Below are 20,074 nucleotides of genomic sequence, written 5' to 3'. Positions count from 1 at the left end.
AAGGGACCCGACTGAGGAACCACAGAAGGAGCAAGAATTGAAGGCTGCACATGCAGATCTTAAGGTACAACGGAAAGGAAAGCAACAAAATCTTGCTCAGCCGCCCAGCCCTGTATGTCACACTCCCTAAGGTCCTAGTTGATAATGTGAATACATTTTAAAAGCAGCAGTAAAAGGCTATTTCCAGTTCCCAGCATGTCCCCAACATGGAGCAGCTGTGGCTGCCTCTCTCTGGAACACTGCAGGCCACGCTGGCAGAGGGAGGCAGAATGACACATCAAACAGGTGCGTCTAAGGCTCCCACCTGAAAGAGACATATGTTGAGGCTGTTCACGCTCCACAGGGCCAAATAAGTTCAGCAGCCATGCCCGACTCCGACAGGGCTGCCACATACAGCTCTCCAAGGCAGAGGTCTTTGCCTTCTTGTCAATCTTAAAGGGAGATTTTTCATCATTTCATTATTTTAAGAATGAATCTGGGTAATTATATTTTTGATCTTATATTGGAAGGACAGGTCATTTAAACTCTGGATCTCAGTCTATTTGAAGTACTATGTAATTGGTCTGGATCAGGGTTTCCAACCCCAGAAGCATCACCACTTTGGTGTGGGGGCTCCCTGGGGCTCTGTAGGATGCTTAGCAGCATCCCTGGTCTCTACCCCTAGATGCCAGCAGCAGTTGTGACAACCACATGTCTCCAGACATTAACAAACATCTCCCTGGTTGAGAATCACTGAGCCAGATGATCTCTAGTGTCACTTGAAATCCTAAAATTCAGTGATCCACTAATCTCTGTTCAAACTGATAATACCCTTTGGGAAATTTTGCTCACACAATATTATGCCAGCCCAAGTAAGCAGTAACTCTAAAGTTCATTAGGGTGACGTTTTGTAAACAGGACTTCACCTGCTATAAATACAGATCCATCAGCCTTCTAATATGCTACCTACAATCCTACAACCTTTAAAGACTAAAGCACAATGTGAAGAAATGAGAAAACAGTACTCCTGTAGAAGGTGGGAGCCAGGTCCCTTTCTATCAGTAATGTTTCAGCTATGTCCCAAGAGGACCTTCTCCATAAGTGGTTTAGACATCTTTTATTTATTGAACTTATATCCTGCCCTATTCCAAGAAGCCCTGGAGGCAGCTCACAAAGAGGCATATAAAATAAAGTGGAGGTTAAATGGTAAAAATAGGTGGAAATAGATAAGGAAGAGAGAAAATAAATATTCCAACCCCTGAAAGTCAATACCATTTCTGTGATGAGCAGAAAACTTAGCTCAGGATTTTTCAGGACCTCTAAGGAAAAGCTGAAAATAAAATACACTTCTCTGTATACTTCACATTGTCAGAGAAGGGAAATTATTCTCTAGTGAAATAAGATTTTTCTTAGGACTGAACTCAGAAAGATGCTTGATGGGGAGACCTGTGTGTGGAACACAGATCAAAAGGACCCATATTCTATGGTTGCACAGTGAGAGGCCATTCTTGTATGAACCTTCAATATACTATAAAGGAATAGTTCAACAAATTTGGTGAAGGTATTTCTTTAGGACAGTAAAGCAACATGAGTGGCTTTTACAATGGAAGTTGTCCAGTGACCTTGGTGATCTCAGGATGACACGTCATTTGCAGGGACAGGGATGTAGCTCAGTGGTGAAGCATGTGCTTAGCACACACAAGGCCCTGGGTTTGGTCCCCAGTCCCCCACACATACCACACACACACCACACATACACACAAATATTATTTGTCAGTAGAAGTGGTTTTCTCTGTGGTTAACAAAGAAAACTTTTCTTCAGAGAGAACCTTCTAGAGAAGTCAAGTATATAAAACAGATCAAGGCAAAGTTGGACCTTTCCTTCCTTTTATTGTCTTCCCTCCCCAAAGGCCTCAAAGGCTTCTGTGGCAGAGTTCAGAAGCCATTAACCTAGAAAATAAACTTTGAAATACTTAGGATAGACTCAATAATACAATAAATATTCATTGTGCCAAGCATCAGAGTAAATAATATTTTATAGATTATTTTTCTTGAAAATAATTTTTTTCAGTTGAACATTTTATGAGAAAATCAACAGTTCCAGGTAAATCCCCATGAAAGCCTGGAAGGGAAAATAAATCATTAAGCCCAAATTCACTATGGAAATTAAAGTCCTGACTAGGAATCATATCCAGGGGCAAGGCTGTTCTATCTCCTCAGAGCAGATGGACACAAGTCAGAGTTTTTCTCAGAAATCTATTTTGGATCCATACAGGACTTGACTAAAAGTTTGGTTCATGTCCATAGTTTCTACATTGTTGAACATCTCAGGCAGTTTGGGTCTGAAGATTTTTCAGCACAAATATTGCCAGCGATGGACCACTGTTATGACTTGCTGGTTCCTATCAGTTTAATGTCAGGTAGCTGTTCTCACCTCAGTCTCAAAGACCCCAACAAACCTCCCATTCTCTTCCCTCAAAGACCAAGACAGAAGCACCCCTGAGCAGCCAGCTTCCACTCTTGCCCTGGACCCTCATGGGGCTTTGCTCCTCAGTCCTGAACTGAGACTCTTTAAGTGAAAGTTCATTTACCACATCTCACCCTGGGAGCAGACAAGGAACAGGAAACTGCACCAGAAAAAAGGGACCTCTGAACTCCTGGCTCTTCTACCACCTATTCCATTGAATTGTGCTTTTACAAAAATGGGAAGTAATACTCCATATATGTATGCTATGTCAAAAAACATTCTACCGGGCTAGGGATATAGCTCAGTTGGTACAGTGCTTGCCTCGCATGCACAAGGTCCTGGGTTCAATTCCCAGCACCAAAAAAAATTTAAAAAATTTTAAAAATCTACTGTTAGGCATAACTAAAAAGAATATATTTTTAAAAAAATTGTACTTCTATAAGAGGGACTTAGAGACCATTTTTGTTAAAGTACAGACTCTGTACTTGGGCCTGCGGATGTCCAATGGGTCATTAAAAGCAGGCTCAAGCGTGGCATCTCCGTCTTCACTTTTACCTATTTCCTTTATTAGTTTAAACTTTGGATCAGATTCCTGCTCAACTCTGCATGTGGGCATGTTAACCATTTAAGGAGTGTTCATCCGGAGCTGGTCATCCTCCCCCTTCAAGGCTGAAGACACCAAAAGAAGAATAGCTAAGGCAGATTTTTAGCAGACTGTCCACTGTCAGCTCTGACATCCTGTTCCAGACCCCTGGGGTGGAGCACAGAAGTCTTCAGTCATTGCCCACCTTCCAGGAATGGTGAGGCTTGCAGGCAGATCAACCCATGATGAAGCTGCCTCCCCTGAGAGCAATCATCCCCTTCCAGGATCACAGATCTGATGGGAAATTTCCTCTGAAGCAATGAAAATTACCCCCTGAGCAGTGGCTACTTCCTTGACCCCTGTAGACTGTGTGTGACCAGAACTGACATAATGATCAGCCAGACCACAGTCTGACCAAAACTGCTTAATTATGCAGATCTTTGCCCCAGCCCAAATTCTTCTTCTCTTCCAAGCTAAAACTCATGTCAGCATCCCCTCAAAAGACAGGGCTGAGACACTAGATCTCACTCATCTCTCCAACTGGCTATGCTGATTCAAGTTCCTTTCCTGCTTTTCACCATTATACTTTTTGTTTTTTGGAGTGAGTGGCTAGACCTGATTTGTTGGGACCCTCAGACCTGGGCCTCTGGCCTAGGACTCTGATAACACTTTCTCAGACTATTCCATGATAGAAACACATATGGGAAGCTCTCCTGAGGAACAGTAAGAAGTGAAGAAAGAGTTTTATAAGTAACTACAACTTGGAAAAGCTATGGTCATGCATTAGCGGGTAGATCTAAACACCATGATCTTCTTGTGTAATCAGCAGCATGAATAAACCATAGAATGCAATCTGATAAAACTGGCTTAATTAAAATAGAACTAAGTAATAGACGGCTGTCTGGTGTTTCTTATCTACATGTTAGAGAATGGCTACCAAAATTAATTTTTGTCTTATCAAAGTTAATACTGTGTCTTTCTTCTTTGTGATGTGTTAAAAAAAAAAATCAGCCTTCAAATAATAGCAACTAGCACTTACGGAGGATATGTTAGAAACCAGGCATTGTTTAAGGATGATATTCATGCTGTCTCCTTTTAACTTTTATGTTACCTTTTAAGGGCATTATTTCTCCCTTTTCAAAGAGGAGGAAACCAAATCACAAGGAAATAAAGTAACTTCCCCAGGTCGAAAAGCTTTGAGTGGTAGAGCTGGGGTTTGTCACAGGGAAGCCTGGCTCCAGAGTCTATGTTTTAACCAATAAGAAACAGTGCCTCTGGGTTTCCTTACTCATAGGAACTGGCAGTAGATAAATCCCTGTCAAGTAAGAATAACTTTAAGCATAAAATTGCTACATGCCCATTGAAATAGAAATAATGTTAAAGATCAAACAAAACACAAATATATGTGAATAACTACAGCAAAACCAAATCCTATAATCCATTCTCCAGTCCATCATAAATACTCCATTGCTTTTGCTATATCAGAATATTAACAATCATTTTACCTCCTTCCAGTGACAGAGAGATGCAGCTTTCCACACATTCATGGATTAGGGACTGGCTGAAATATCTGATTATTTTGTTACTGGGACAACCTCAACTTGACTGTGGAAAACAGAACATTTAGAGTTGATGATATGCAATCCACAGCTTCCTTTTGAATTGATGTAAAAAAAAAATTTATCATTTTCTTATTATAAAAGTAATACATGCTATGGTGAAAACATTTTTAATACAATCAAGGGTCTGTGATAAGCAATATACAATCAAGGGTCTGTGATAAGCAATACAAACAGTTTGGTTGACATCTTTTCCATTTTATTTCTATGCTGAGTGTAGTTACCAATTGGTCATTTAAAGATTATCAAGCAATATGATATGAATTTATTTCTATTTCTTATTTGATATTCCCAAAAGTCTATAAGGCAGGTACTGTTGTTGTCATTATTATTCTCAGTTTTGGTAACTGAGGCTTTAGTAGGGTCTAGAACTTGCCCCCAGTCAGGATGCAAACTAGGACCCAGGATTGCTGATCCTATAATCTCAGTAAGGCAGACATCCTTTCTTCAGTCTGTCTCAGGCTCTGTGCTTGGTAGAGATAACAACTGTTGCTAGTTTTATTTTCTCCAGGTTTCTCTCTTTTCTCATTTAAATACAGCTTCCCTAGCTTATTTGACCTCAAGGTTTCTTAGCCTCAGCACTATAGGAGGTAATTCTTTGTAGAGACCATCTGATGAAACCTCTGTTTAACAGCATCCCTGGCCTCCACCCACTAGAGGTCAGTAGTGCTTCCCTGTCATGACAATCTAAAATGTCTCTACACATTGCCAAATGTCTTGGGGGAGGGAGGGACAAAATAGCAATTTAATAAAAATCTCTTAACAGTGTTTGAAACCTCATAGTCATATTAACATAGTCCATTCATTGAGATGGGCCTTCATAATTCACAGAAACACCTCAACTAAGATCATCTACAACTTTCCATTTATGTAGAGCCCCTTCAGGGTTTCTGACCAGGTCCACATGTATGTATTTCTCTATAGTTTTGAGGTATCTTACAATGCTTTTTATTGTGCTGTTTTTTTGAACAGATGAGTCCTCACATATCTTCCCACCAGTCAAGTTGTAAATTAGTTTAAGGCAGGACTGAGGCGGTCTTATCATTAATCCAAATCTTTCTGACAAATTAATTTTTTAAAAAATATATTTTAGTTGTCAATGGACCTTTTTTTATTTATTCATTTATATATGGTGCTGAGACTCGAACCCAGTGTCTCACATGTGCTAAGCAAGCTCTACCACTGAGCTATGGCCCCAGCCCCCAACAAATGAACTTTTTACAGAACATCCACTCAAATACGTTCATATAAATCCAAACTTAAGTAAATGCTAGAGTCTCTTTTCAACATCTCTTCCAGTTGTTCTAGCGTTTCCTCTCATAATATTGCATTTAATCCTCATGAACCTAATTATCTTTGTTGCAATTCCTCTGAGCTCTAAAATAACTTCAGAGTCTCAAGGAATACTCTGTCCAACTTATGGTCCCTTCTAGATCTTTCCCAAGAGACTTCCCTTTGCTGCAGCAAAGGCAGGACCACATCAGCTAATTTCACCCCTAGAGCCCCAGATGTGCCATTTCACCCCACTGTCAGAACGCACAGTTGTTACAGAGCTCAATTAAAACAATTTTGACGGAGAACACAAATGCGACAATTGGCTCCTGTGACCTTCTAAAATCCATTTTAGAAGGTCTTGAATTTTCTCCCAATAGTCAGATTGTTTCCTAGAGTGTTAATGGATTCACTTTTGTCCTTTGAGATCCTTGAAGAACAATCTGTCTTTCTCTTTAACTATCAATGTGCTACTGAAAGGATTTCTGACCCTCACCACTAAGGAAAAGAAACAGAGGGCCAGGTCATATTTGGCTTTCTCTAATTATACTAATTGCCTTCGCAACAAACACAATGAAGTTCCATTTAACAGCTGAGAATTCTCCCAGTCCATTCACTTTCCTCTATTTGATGAGAATTTCTCAGTCTAAAACATTGACTAGATTGATGTTGATAAAAAAGAGAAAGAGACAAAGACAGATGCCGTGGTGGTAAACTTTCTTTAGTCTCAACTTTTGTACTATATATTCTGATCAATACCATTGGTAAACAAGATGAATTTCAGGATAATTAACAGAGGCTGCTACAACAGGCAAATCTGAAACTCTCAATGATTTAACATGTTTATTTCTCTCCGATAAACGTGAAAGTACCTCCTCCATTTCATAACTGTGCCATCTTGAATATACCACCTCCAAGTTCATTTCCACGGGAAGGAAAAGGAACAAAGCAAATGCACTGTTTCCTCTGCCTGGAAACGGCACTGGTGAAACTGTTCCCGGACCTCGACTCATGACTCTAACTCAGAAGAAGGGACGTAGGATTTATAAAGGGACACATGAGTATTTGATGATACTAATTTTTTAAAGTAAAAATATACAGAAAAAAAAGAAAAATATCATTTTGTCAACAACAGCTCTCTGTATAATTCTGTGATTATAGGTGACTTGATATTATTCTCTATATACTTTCTTATTGTTAAATTCTCTATAAGAAGTATTAATTTATAATAAAAATATTATTACATAAAGAATCTATATCATTAAGTTTCATACAGGATTATCTTCCCACCTCAGCTCCTGGTACATAATAAATCTTCAGTTACTGCAAGAAAGAATTAAAAGAGCCAGGAAGAATTAAACAACGTAATTTGTTACACTCATATTAAAATCTACTATAATGAAAATCAATCTCAATTTCTAGTTGCTTAGGTATAGTGCTAATAAAAAGCAGATAAAAATATCGCAACAATTCTCAAGACCCAAGACCCTTGCTACATAATTATACATTTGCAAGAAACATTCATGAAATTTCAGACTGCTCTTTCCAAATAAATACATTAAATTTAGAATTTAAAGCTATGACGTTTCAAATTTTTTCCTAATTTTTTTGAAGATCGGATTCTTGGGCTGGGGTGTAACTCAGTGGTAGAACACTTGCATAGCATGCACAAGGTCCTAGATTCAATCTCCAGCCCCACACACAAAAAAAAAGAAAGAAGGAAAGAAAGTTGGATTCTTAAAGAGCTTAGTCTAATTAAAAACCTTAATATTCTAGACCATGTTTTCTGCTTGGTTTATCTTCTCGGTCATTGTCCACAGGATTCTGAGAAGTTTTAGGAATATGCAGATGTACACACAAAGCCCAGCTTCATCTCCAATGCTGTGAAAGGGCCTGGACATCATGGAGCAAAGCCTGTGTTCCCCTGTGCCACGTGGACAGGGGCCAGAGACAGTGACTTCCTGGGGTATCCAGGTTGAATCAGATTTTATTTTTTAATTAAAGCGTTTCCATTTCCAAACAAGAAGTCAAAAAGCGAAGAAGGGTTAGAATTACAATAGCTAACACATATTGATCCCTTACCACTTGCAAAGCACTTTGCTAAACATATCATATTCTATCTCTCATTTATTCCTCAAAGTCAGATTCTGAAGAAAGACAATGTCCACTTTACAGATATGGAAATTAGTTCACATAGAGGATTTGACATCAAATATCATGAGTGGATCCCGTGCTCATAACTACTACCCCATGTCACTTATACATGTCAAATCATTTGGGGTACTGGAAAAACAACACCCTTCCCAAGACTGACAATGGGATATAAAGGAGGCAGAATAGTAGATTGGTGCTCAACATCTATCCCAACTTCTTCCTAATGATCTCCTTTTTTCCAGCATGAGCCAAATGTTTTTTAAACTTCTCTGCACCCAGACTTCTTGGCACCCAGGTTTCTGAGTGTGGTTTAGAGTCCACCAAGCAGACACAAAGCAGGAGTGAGAAACATGGCAGATTCTGCCATTGAGCATGGTCATAGAGGTACCTTCTTTCTCTAAAACAGTGCTGCCAGGGGTTATGATGTGTGTTCCCTCAGTTCATGGGTGTTGATGGGTACAGTAAGGACCAAGCGCTGACTGATGCACATCATAGCTGACCTGGAGTGGTTCTGGAACCAGCAATAGTATTCGCAGTGTCCTGATTATGGACACTATCCACAGACCACACACGTGGCTTTTTGCTACAGTAGTGGTAGTACAGTTCTAAACCTGGTAGCTTTAGACACCTGAGCAAAAATTCATGAAAAGACACAAGATCATTTTTAAAAAATACTTATCCAGGGGCTGGGGTAGTGGCTCAGTGGTAGAGCACTCGCCTGGTATGTGCGAGGCACTGGGTTCGATCCTCAGCACCACATAAAAATAAATAAATAAAATAAAGGTGTAAAAAAAATACTTATCCAGAGCCTTTTACTGACCAGGCACTATACAGTACAAGGAGATGGGATTACAGTGACAAAATATACTTGTTCCTGCACTTTAGGAGCTTACGACTTAGTTGAGGGAGCAGAAATTAACAAAGTAATTATAGAAATCCAATCTCTGATTATCTTTACACTCTGATTACTCTTAAAGTTCCACATGCTTTCATTTCACCCTGGGCAGTAGATACCATCAGGAATTTCTAGAATTCATAACTTATTGAACATTTAGTCCAGCTGATCAATTTTAACCTTCAAATGAAGGCAAGTTACAGTCAGGAATTCATATATCAAAGAAACCAGTAATGATGACAATGCAAAACGTCCAGGAAGACTCCTCTGGCCATGGCTACCATTCAACAATTACGGTAAGCAAAACTATTCCCTCCTAAAGATGAAGGGGGGAAAGGCAATCATGACATCAGTACTGAGGAAAATAATTAGTCATATTGACACACCGCTAATGGAGCGCAGGTCTCTGGCTGAATCGTATTGATGGCACTAATGTTCTTTCTAGGGTGAGCTCCCTTCATTTGTTCTCACAGTACGCCATCTCTCAGCTTGGAGGGGTTACTACTCAGCATTATGATGGGTAATGACTGGCAAAGGGTGTTTGCAGGCTCAGAGTTTTTACCCACTGGGGGGCTCAGAAGGTCATGTTAAAGACTGGATTTAGGGGAGTCTGAAGACATCATGACATCTAAATCTTTTTTTTATCTGATTATGGGCAGTAATAGATATTATTGTGTCATTACAGCTTCCAGACAGATGATATGGGTATTGTTTATAGAGCCAAACAGTTAACCTCGTCTGTAAAAATGCTTTTAAAAATGTTAGACAGTTATAAAGTTATACTGTAGTCTTAGCTGCAAATAAAAGCAAACTCAGAACCTAAATACAACTGAAATTTTACTTACTTTCATTTGTTTTAACTTTCTTTTATTCTGTAAATATTTTTTTATTTATATATGACAGCGGAATGCATTACACTTCTCATTACACATAAGAGCACAATTTTTCATATACAAAAAGAAAAACATGTAGATGAATATATGTGTGGATAAGATATCTGAAATTAAATACTACATAAATATGTTTCAACATTAACAGGAATCTCTAACTACCACAGTACTTTGTACATAATAAACCCTAAATTGTTGCATGAACAAATGACTCTGAAACACAAAATCAATGTCAAATGGCACCACTACTTCAAGATGATTCGGAATTCCATACCAAATTACAAAAGTTAAAAGTAATTTGAGTAAGCTTATGGTACCCAAACTTCATATGGAAACATTCTCTTTCTTCCTGATTTTCCATATTTTTTTTAATGAGGCACTTCTATTTTCAAGATAAACACTGCCTTTCCAAGAATGATTACTTTCATTTTAACAATATTTATTAAAATACTTCTAAAGTATACAACAAATTATCATAGTTATCTAAGATTTTTAAAAATAAGACATTTCATAACAATACGGGGAATTATAAAATCTTATCCAAAGGGCAGAGGAAGGCACACCAGGAGAGAGCCTCCTCACTGTGCGCTCCTCTCTGAGGGATTAGGCAAAGCTGCCTGGTAAAGGGGGGCTTGGTTCCAAAAGGGGATAATACCCAGAGTGAGCTAAGCCAGGATCTGGGACATGGCTGTGGGAGGGAGAGTAGCTACTATGTGTTGAATATGAGTATGGGCCAGACTACAGCACATGCTAAGTATGTGATAAATGCACGTTTTCTAAACTCATAACCAATGGACATTATTGTGGGTGAGCAATCTGAGGCCCAGGGAACAAAATACTTGCAGAGAGGGACACAACTAGGAATGGGAGAGTCTGGATTCGAACCTCTGGCTGTCAGGTCCAACCCATCCTAAACAAGGAGACTGTGTCCAAAGCAGGCGGATTTTTTTTTTTTTTTCTTCTGTAGGAGGATCCTACAGGCAGGATCCAAGCCAGAGACCCTGTCAAGGGGTGGGTTAAGTGGAGATTTTCACTTGGAGACACAAATGCCCAGTAATGCTGGAGGCACAGCAAATGCTGCAGCATGACAACTACAGATTCCCACATGCTGGTGAACCGATTCTCCCTGCAAACTCCTCGCCAAAGACAGGCTTTGTGGTTGGTGCTGTGCTGACTGATGAGGGACAACTCTGACTGGAGCTACACGGGATTAGGAGGACACGGTTATTGTACCTGATGCTACACAGATACCTTTAAGGGCTCCCAGGAGGTGCAGCATGTCTGTTTAACAGCTCCATACCACGACGCTCTCTAGAACTTTCCTCTTTTCCAGTCATATTTTGGTGTCATTTTGCCTAAACAGCAAATTGTGTCCCCCCTACGGTCCTACCAGGCTTCTCAAAAAAATGCACATCATTGCCTACACACCCTAGCAGCTGGACTATAATATGCCAGGAACTGGCACAAACTTGTGTGAGTCACACAAACTTGTGTGACAGAATGTGAACAACCTACAAATGGGTGCTGTTCTTCCATTCATTCACTCAACAAGCCTTTTTTTTTTTTTTTTTTTGGCGGGGGTGGGTATCAGGGATTGAACTCAGGGGTACTTAACCACTGAGCCACATCCCCAACCCTTTTTATTTTTTGTTTTGAGACAGGGTCTTACTAAGTTGCTTAGGGCCTGGCTAAGTTACTGAGGCTGACTTTGAACTTGTGATCCTCCTGCCTCAGCCTCCCGAGCTGCTGGGCAGGTGAGTACCACTGCGCCCAGCTGACACATATTTTTTTAAGCATTCTCAAGAGTGGCAAGTGTTCTACAATACCTTAGGAAATCAAAGATACCTCTGACTGGCTCATATGCCAGAAAGAATGAAGAGGTGGGAACAGGATGGGACACCACATGGTGTAACTGAGGTTCCAACACTTTTCACAGGGTGAAAGTGCAGAAAAGAAAGCAGGATTCATGATAGTAGCAGAAGGCTGACCCCAAATAAAGTGCATTCAGGAGAGGGACCAACTCTGCCACCTTTAGAGTTCAGAGAAAAAGAACAGCTAATTTTTTTTTTTTTCTCACCATATGCCAGGAGTGTCCTTTCTATGTATGAATTCTTACAAAAACCTTAGGATGTTGCACAATAGGTTTTTTTTTCCCCCATTCATTTCTGGAAACTGAGTCATGGGATAAGTTAAGTAATTTGTCCAAGGTCACATTCTAGTAGGGAATAAGGAAGCTGGGATCTAAAAGCAGGCAAACTAATTCCAAAGCCCACAGTTTAACCACTTCAACTCTTAGCCTACAGGAAGGTGCTCAATAATTAATAGTAAAATTAAAATTAAATACACCATGTGATATCTGACTTATTGAATTAAAGACCCCAGCCTCCTCTGAGGCTCTCAGGGTCCTAGTGACCCCAGATCGTAAGATGCTGGTCCACTATTAATATAGCTGAGCAGGTATAGCTCCAACTTACAAACCCATTGTCTTCCAAACATTCGCTAATAGTATTGCATTCTGAAAATACTTTCCCAAATACTAAATGGGAAAAGTACCCTATCACAAAAACATATTTTAACCTATAATGCTGGTAAATTGTTATACATTTGCAATACCTTGGAAATGAGCTGCGGTGCTAAGAGTTTTAAAGAAATGGTAGCAAGGAGATGTGGGGTCAGGAGGCCCCTGGTACCACCCCATAGGGAACTTGTTACTTCCAGAAGGAGCAGAAGGGGGAGGGGGCCCCTTGATGAAACACTTTTTTAATATTTAGACAGAGGCTGGGGCTCTTGCCCCAGGTCTCTAAAATGTGTAGGAATGAAAATCTGTGAATTCAAACTACCCAAAAATAATGATAACAATATGCCTGTAGATGCTCCTACCACTTTTTTGTCCCTTCAAGAGAAGGTCAAGGTCCTGCATTAACATTTGCATCTTTATGTAAAAGATCCTACAAAAAGGCTATGCAAAAAAGTGAAACCCAAATCGATGTAGAGAGGCAAGGATCAGGTACCTATCTCTGAAAATAAGACCCTGGATTCAATTATAAGGTAAGAATGTTTCTAAGAATTTCATGTCCTGAATCAATTCCTAATACTTTCAAAATTTGTGCCAATTTTGTCTGCTGTGTTTAAACCTATAAATCTATCAGACCTTTGATTTAGAAAAATAAGTAAGAGTAACTAACATAGATTCCAATAATTATATTCTAGAGAACAGTTCAAATTGTTTTTTATTTACTAACTCAGTTAGTTATGTCTGTGTCCTGCAGTGTGTGTGTGTGACACAGAAACCTTATTCTGCATACACAGAAATATATATTCACATTGACGATAGCTGATTTATACTAATCCAGGGATAATCAATCTCAGCACTATTTACGTATTAAGCCAGGTAATTCTTTGTTTTGGGGAGGACCGTCCTGGGCTTTGTAGCACATTCAGCTGCACCTCTGACCTCTACACACTAGATGCCAATAACAACCCTCAACTGTGACAACAAAACTGTCTCCTAACATTGCCAAATGTCTTCCCTACAGTGTAAGTGTGTGTGTGTGTGTGTGTGTGTGTGTTTATACACATTCTATTATATATTTCAAGAGAGTAGGAAGGAAAATTATGTATACATTTGTGTAGGCAGACAGATAAATAATGTAAGACTATGAATTTGGTATGTATTATTAACATACATAGTTTACAAATGGGAAAACTGAGGCACAGAGATGTTAAGTAATTTGTCCAAGTTCACACAGCTTAGCAAATAACAGATCCAGAACTTAAATTCATACATTTTTAAGAAGTCATTCTTTTAAACACTGAACCATGCTACATAATGTAAACTACTTAGGAAATAAATAATTTAAAAGTCTAAACTAGAATCTACTCATCTCTTTTTGTAATATAACACAGTATAAAAGAGAACAGTATTTGATGTCTGAGGTTCTGGGTCCTACCCCCACCTCCTTGTTGGTTGTGTTGCTTGGGCAAATTACTTACAATTATTTTCGATTTTATTAACACAAACATAGCAATTAGAGCATAAGATAATTGTAAGGATTAAATGATTCACTAATTGTGAAAAATGAGCTGCAAGTCAGAGAATTTGCTTGTCTACAAAATATTTCTTGGGTTGGGAATGCAGCTTAGTGGTAGAGTGCAGACCTCGCATACAGGAGGCCACAGGTTTAATCCTCCAAACAAAACACACAAAAAAACATTTCTTGGTGTGTAAGATTTAAGATTGTTGTTTCTATAATAGCCAGTAGCATATACTCTGTATGAAACAGTACCATCCTCTTTGAGAAATTGTATAAGCATTAAAATTTAAGGATTTCCTGAGTTTTTATTTTTTTAAATATTTTTAGCAGTAGATAGACATAATAACTTTATTTATTTTTATGTGGTGCCAAGGATCGAACTCAGTGCCTCCCACATGCTAGGCAAGCACTGTACCACTGAGCTCCCGCCCCACAGTCCTGAGCTTTTATTTTTTATTCTCTATTCTTAATGCTCAAATACTGTCAAGTGGGTACTAATCTTAAGATAAAGAGATATGACCATACACACCTAGTATACAGCACCTCATATACAACAAAAAACAGTAATAGCCAGGCATGTTGGTACACGCCTTTATTCCCAGGTACCCTGGAGACTGAGGCAGAAGGATCACAAGTTTGAGGCCGACCTTGGTGACCAAGCAAGATCCTGTCTCAAAGTAAATAAAAGGGCTGAGAAAACCAGGCGCGGTGGCACATTCTTGTAATCCCAGGAGCTTGGGAGGTTGAGACAGGAGGATCAAGAGTTCAAAGCCAGCTTCCGCAACTCAGTGAGACCCTGTCTCTAAATTAAATATAAAAAAAGGTTGAAGATATGGCTTAGTGATTAAGTGTCCCTGGGTTCAATCACCAGTACCAAAAGAAAAAAGGGCTGAAAGTACCTCAGTAGTAGAGCACTTGCCTAGCATGTGCAAGGCCCTAGGTTCAATCCCCAGGATTACAAAAAGCAAAACAAAACAAAGTACTGCATATTACAAAACACTAAAGAAAATGTATTTCTCACATACACCTATATATGTGTGTGTATATATACATATTTGTGTGTATATTTTAAATATGTACATGTTTATGTGTTTGTACATACATAATATATATGCATAATATGTATGCGTGTATAAAAACAACACAATTTTCCATGACCAGAATTTGCTTGACCACAAGCAATTTTCAAATAATTTATGAAGAATAAAAAAAGCTGCTTCTGGGACTGTGTCACAAGCAGTTTTCCTGGTTGATCTAAATGAGTGCTCTGCAAGCACACATCCCCTGCTTGTGTTGGGTAACACCCTGTAAGTTTAGGGAGGTCATCATGATATGATTAAAAATGTAAACCTGAAAGGTGGTTAATGGCTCTCTAGAAAACAGTTTCGGAGTCCAGAACCCACACACCAAAAACCTGAAAATTTAGGGAAAATGATCTCGGGGTTCAGTCTGAATAACTCCCAGAATGCTGTTCACAATGATCAGCAATGACCTCCCAGAGTCCCCCATCTCGAGCCAACAGGGTCTGTGACACAGCCCTTCAATTACAGTAAGCATGTCCTTAGATCTCAGCAATGTGATAGTTGGGAACCTGAGCCCCAGCTAAGGCTGCCTTGGCTGCATCTCTTTATTAATTCATCCCAGAGGGGGCTGAGCCATGCTGGGGAGCAGAGAATATGGCATTGTGTCTTCCCTGGCAAAGGCAGGACAAGCGCAGGCACTTCACACACAGACAAGCTTGTCCTGCCATTCACAGAGAGCTGTCTAGCCACTGCCAGAAATGCGGCATGCCTCAGCACTGTGCACAAAACCCCTAGAGGAGCAGTCATTTTTAAGTGCAATTTTATTGCAAGAAAAGACCAAGTCTGCTGTTGTCTCTTTGCAAGTGTCTGATGATCTGTTTCTGTCACAAACTTACAGGGTCTGCTATTTGATTTCCAACCATCAGGGTAGACCTCAGAAGAAGAGTTCCCTCTCAATGGGCCACAGCAGGGCTATTTCAAGACCTCACTATATTTAAAGATGCTATTTGTCCACAGAGACTTATAAATCACCCTCCAACATCTCTCTGAAGTATGTGCTGGTCTGCAGCATGGCTAGATATTTCCAGGTGGGTGGGAATCACTGGAAAAGCTCGGGACATCTTGCCAGGCAGATCATTTAAATGATTCAGGGTTACATGTCATAATAAAGGCAAAGACATTTTTTAAAAATTTTAAGTCTCTGTTATAAAACCCACTTAATGTAAGTGAATATATCTTAATACATAACAAATGTTATTCCCAGTATTGTTTCTTGTGTTTTAATGCAGCTGAAATATTAAACTAAGGCATTCTTTTTCCTGTATCATGGGGATTTGGGAGTTCAAGCAGATGTACATACAAGAGAAGGGACTCTACTTTGCTACTCTATAGCAACAATCACAATCCCCTTGCATTTAGGACTTGCTTTCTCTGTAGAGTTTAAATTTTTTACAATAACATTAAAGATGATACTGTTAGATGTTCTTATCTCAATGAAGAAGAGAGCTGTATTTCCCTCTTCTGAGAATCCTAAAGCAATGAGTTCTTGAACTAGATATGATGCTTAAAAAAAAAAAAAAAGAGCTAAAATCCTCGGCCTGAACTTGAATTTTAATCTCCATAGCTGGACAGCTGAAATTCTCCTTTTGCATATTAATTAGATTTAGTCTCTCTACCTTATGGTGCTACTATTCACAGATGGTTACTCCAGGGATGGATGCATCTCAGTAACAGTTGGAAATGCCCCTGGGTAATAAAGAATGTAAATGATTGCTTGTGCCTTTGAAACAATGCAATGAGGCTGTTGGTGGATGACAGGGTACAGCTGTGGACCTAGTTCACATTTGCTTTTAAGCCCTTATCTGCACTGTGGATTAAACAAATTTTAAAATATGTCAATTAACTGGGGAAAATGTCATTCAAGATACTGGATTTTAAAAAACATAGCTTAATGAAAAAGCAGCAGCCTTTGAGACTAAGACAAACAAAAAGGTTGACTTCACAGATGCTCATTTTTCTGCCTAATTGCAGAAACAATGTGGGGTAAAATGTTGTGAATCAGAGGAAAGCCTGAAATGGGATCTATTTAACCGGATATAGGATGAAATAGAAAGCTTATCAACAATCCATTAGTACAGATATTTCTTAGTATGTGTGCCATGGTTTGAATAAGTGTTTCTCAAAAGTCCATGTGTCAAAGGCTGGGTCCCCATCTCATGGTACTACTGGGAGGTGGAGCCTATTGGAAGGGAATTCAGTCACCTGGGATGTGCCCTTGAGGGGGATATTGGAGCTCCTGGCCTCTTCCTCTACTACATGCTCCCACTGAAATGTACTGGCTGGCCACGGGCCCAAAAGCAACAGGGCCAAGCAATACTGGACTGAAACCTCCAGAACCATGAGCCAAAATGAACTTTTTCCTCTTTTTAACTTGATTTATCTCAAGTACTTATTATAGTAACAGAAACTTACTAACACAATATCAGGATATGAAAGAGTACATACAGGATACCAAAGACTTTTCTGTTCTTAAGAAACTAAAAATCTACTTCAATACTTCAAAAAAAAAGTTCATTCATACAAGACAGTTCATAATCAAGTACTGGGTTATAACATAAGCAGTAGAGATGATAAAAGCAAAGAAATCGGGGGTGAGGGAGAACATTATGAGTTGTATTCATTGGCTTGGTAGAGAACAGGGTCTTGAGGGAGTTAAGGAAGAACTACTTTAATGAAACCAGCCAAGTCATAAGAATGAGCACAAATGTGACAGATAAAGGAAACACTGGCTGCCAGGAGTTGAGGGCTCACATAGAGAAATGGTGAGCACAGCAGGTCAGACTGAGGGCCTTTACCCCCCAGGCATGAGGAGGGTGCTGGCAAAAAGAAGAATTTAAGTGGTATTTAAAGAACTGATCACTAAGCCCTGGGAAACTTGGTGAGATCCCATCTCAGTAAAAAGAAAAAAGGGAAGAAAGAAGAAGAAGAAGGAGGAGGAGGAGGAGGAGGAGGAGGAAGGGGAGGGGAAGGGGAGGGGAGGGAAGGGAGGGGAGAGGGAAGGGGAGGAGGAAGGCGGGGGAGGAGAAAAACTAACAGTTGTGAGGTAAGGTGTACTAAAGGGAAGAGCATATTCAGAATCACCACGCATTGCTCTACAATAGAACCTGCTTTTATTTTTCAAGATTTTCAAGCCACTCCAGATATTCTAAGTATAATGGAGCCCAGAGCATATATATTTTGAAAATATTTTGTATGTGATTCTGGTGATTTCTGGCTGTGGTCAGTGGTTTTTTAAAAAGTAAGCTCTCCAAAGAAATTAATGAAGGATCCACTGAGAATCTGTGTCTGCTGTCATAACAATAGCAACAAAAAACAAAGAATTATTCCTAGAGTCACCACAAAGACAAACTCAACAGGACTCAATAATGGGACTCAAGGAAGGAGAAGCTGTCAAAGGTAAGTTCACTGCATCAGGCTGACATAAGTGGAAGAATTTTGCCGACACTAAAAAGGCATGGGCATGTTACTAATTGTACACATAATCGCCAACTCAATTACAATTCAGTCTGCAAAGAAATGGATATGGAGAGGTCAAGGCCGGATCGTGCCTCCTTAGCATCAAGACACTGGAAAAACTTATGAAAATGGGTGAAAAAGAAGAGCAGCGACTAAGGACAACCTCAGTCCCAGTTCACAGAGTGGGGAGATAAAGAACAACTGGGAAATCTTGGAGGAAGAGAGGAGAGTGTCATGGAAGCCCAGAGAAGGAGTAACAGAAAAAGCATTAGGTCCAGAACATTCAGCATTGGGAAAAATATTATTGACTAAAATAAAGTCCCTAGTGAACCTGAAGAAGGCCATCAAATATCTGGAGTTGAGTAAACTTTGGCTCCACTCTGATTTCCAGCACTGGTAATGTGATAAACATCTTAATTGATTGGTAGGCCTTGGTGACTCACTAAGAGCAGTTTTACTACTGACATTCCTGGAATGTAACTGAGCAATCCTCTGTCAGACCCAGGTATTGGATGACAGAGCAGATCTAGCCATTATAGGGGCTGGGGTGTAGCTCAATGGTACAGCACTTGCGCTGCCTGTGCCAGGCCCTAGATTTAAGCCCCCGCACTGCAAAACAAAACTACACAAATCTATCCCACATGGCTGTGTATTTCTCTGCCTATGTTATTACTATACTAATTAGGCTTTACTTCTTTAAAAGAAAAATAAATAAAAGTTATGACATGCCAACCAAAATAACTCCATCAACAGGAAAACTTATTCTAACATTGCTCAAATCTCCCCCTCCCCCCGCCAAGGATTGTGTCTGGCAACCATGTTTATACACACAAATCTTTCTCCTGGTTATAGGACTATGGGTTGCCAGCAAACACCTAATTCAGGAAGGTTCATCAATTTTTCTCTCCCTGGCAACTGGAATTGGAATTTTTTTTTTTTTTTAAACAAATGTCTTTTTATTTATTTATTTATTTTGAGAGAGAGAGAGAGAATTTTTTCAATATTTATTTTTTAGTTCTCAGAGGACACAACATCTTTGTTTGTATGTGGTGCTGAGGATCGAACCCAGGCCGCAAGCATGCCAGGCGAGCGCACTACTGCTTGAGCCACATCCCCAGCCCCTGGAATTGGAATTTTAAAATGCTAGTCTCTGCTGACTACTGAAACTAAAGACATGCAGTTCACAGGATTGTGAACTATCCATCAAGGCCACTGGGAAGGAGAAAAGGGCTACATGGAGGCGGGGATGGAAAGACATATACAGGCAGAAGTAGGGATGTCAGCCAACATCAGATCTACATGGATCACCAGACAGGGTCCTGTGACTCAGTTGCTCTGCTGCTCTCCATTCTGCTGTTCCTGCTGCCACCCTTGGCATTTCTAGTACAATCTCTCTGTCTCACAAACTCCCAGAGGGAGGATCTGATCAAGTTTATTTGATCGTGCCCCAACATGAACTGACCATCATGTACAGTTAGAAGCCTAGAGGTACCTGGCACCATGACCTTCAATCCATCTTTCCTTGCAATAAATATTTACTGCACTTTACTGTGCCTGGGTTAATGTGTGCATGTCTCCAAAAGAATGAATGATGTAAGTGATTTAGGCTAAGCTGTACCATAATCCAATAGTCATATTGTATA

At 39.7% G+C, this 20,074-nt stretch overlaps 1 protein-coding gene and 1 non-coding gene across 6 annotated transcripts in view; both read right to left on the bottom strand.

The window, feature by feature from the left end:
- Bicd1 (BICD cargo adaptor 1) overlaps positions 1 to 20,074 on the bottom strand; it is a 230,738-nt gene that overhangs the window by 170,744 nt on the left and 39,920 nt on the right. The window lies entirely within an intron of this gene.
- On the bottom strand, positions 7,698 to 7,899 carry LOC125616697. The gene has a single exon (XR_007347441.1). It is a non-coding gene; the product is annotated as a small nucleolar RNA SNORA73 family (small nucleolar RNA).

Source organism: Marmota marmota, unplaced genomic scaffold (assembly GCF_001458135.2).
Source record: "Marmota marmota marmota unplaced genomic scaffold, marMar, whole genome shotgun sequence".
In the NCBI taxonomy this organism is placed as follows: Eukaryota; Metazoa; Chordata; class Mammalia; order Rodentia; family Sciuridae; genus Marmota; species Marmota marmota.
This window is presented reverse-complemented; position numbering and strand designations above follow the sequence as displayed.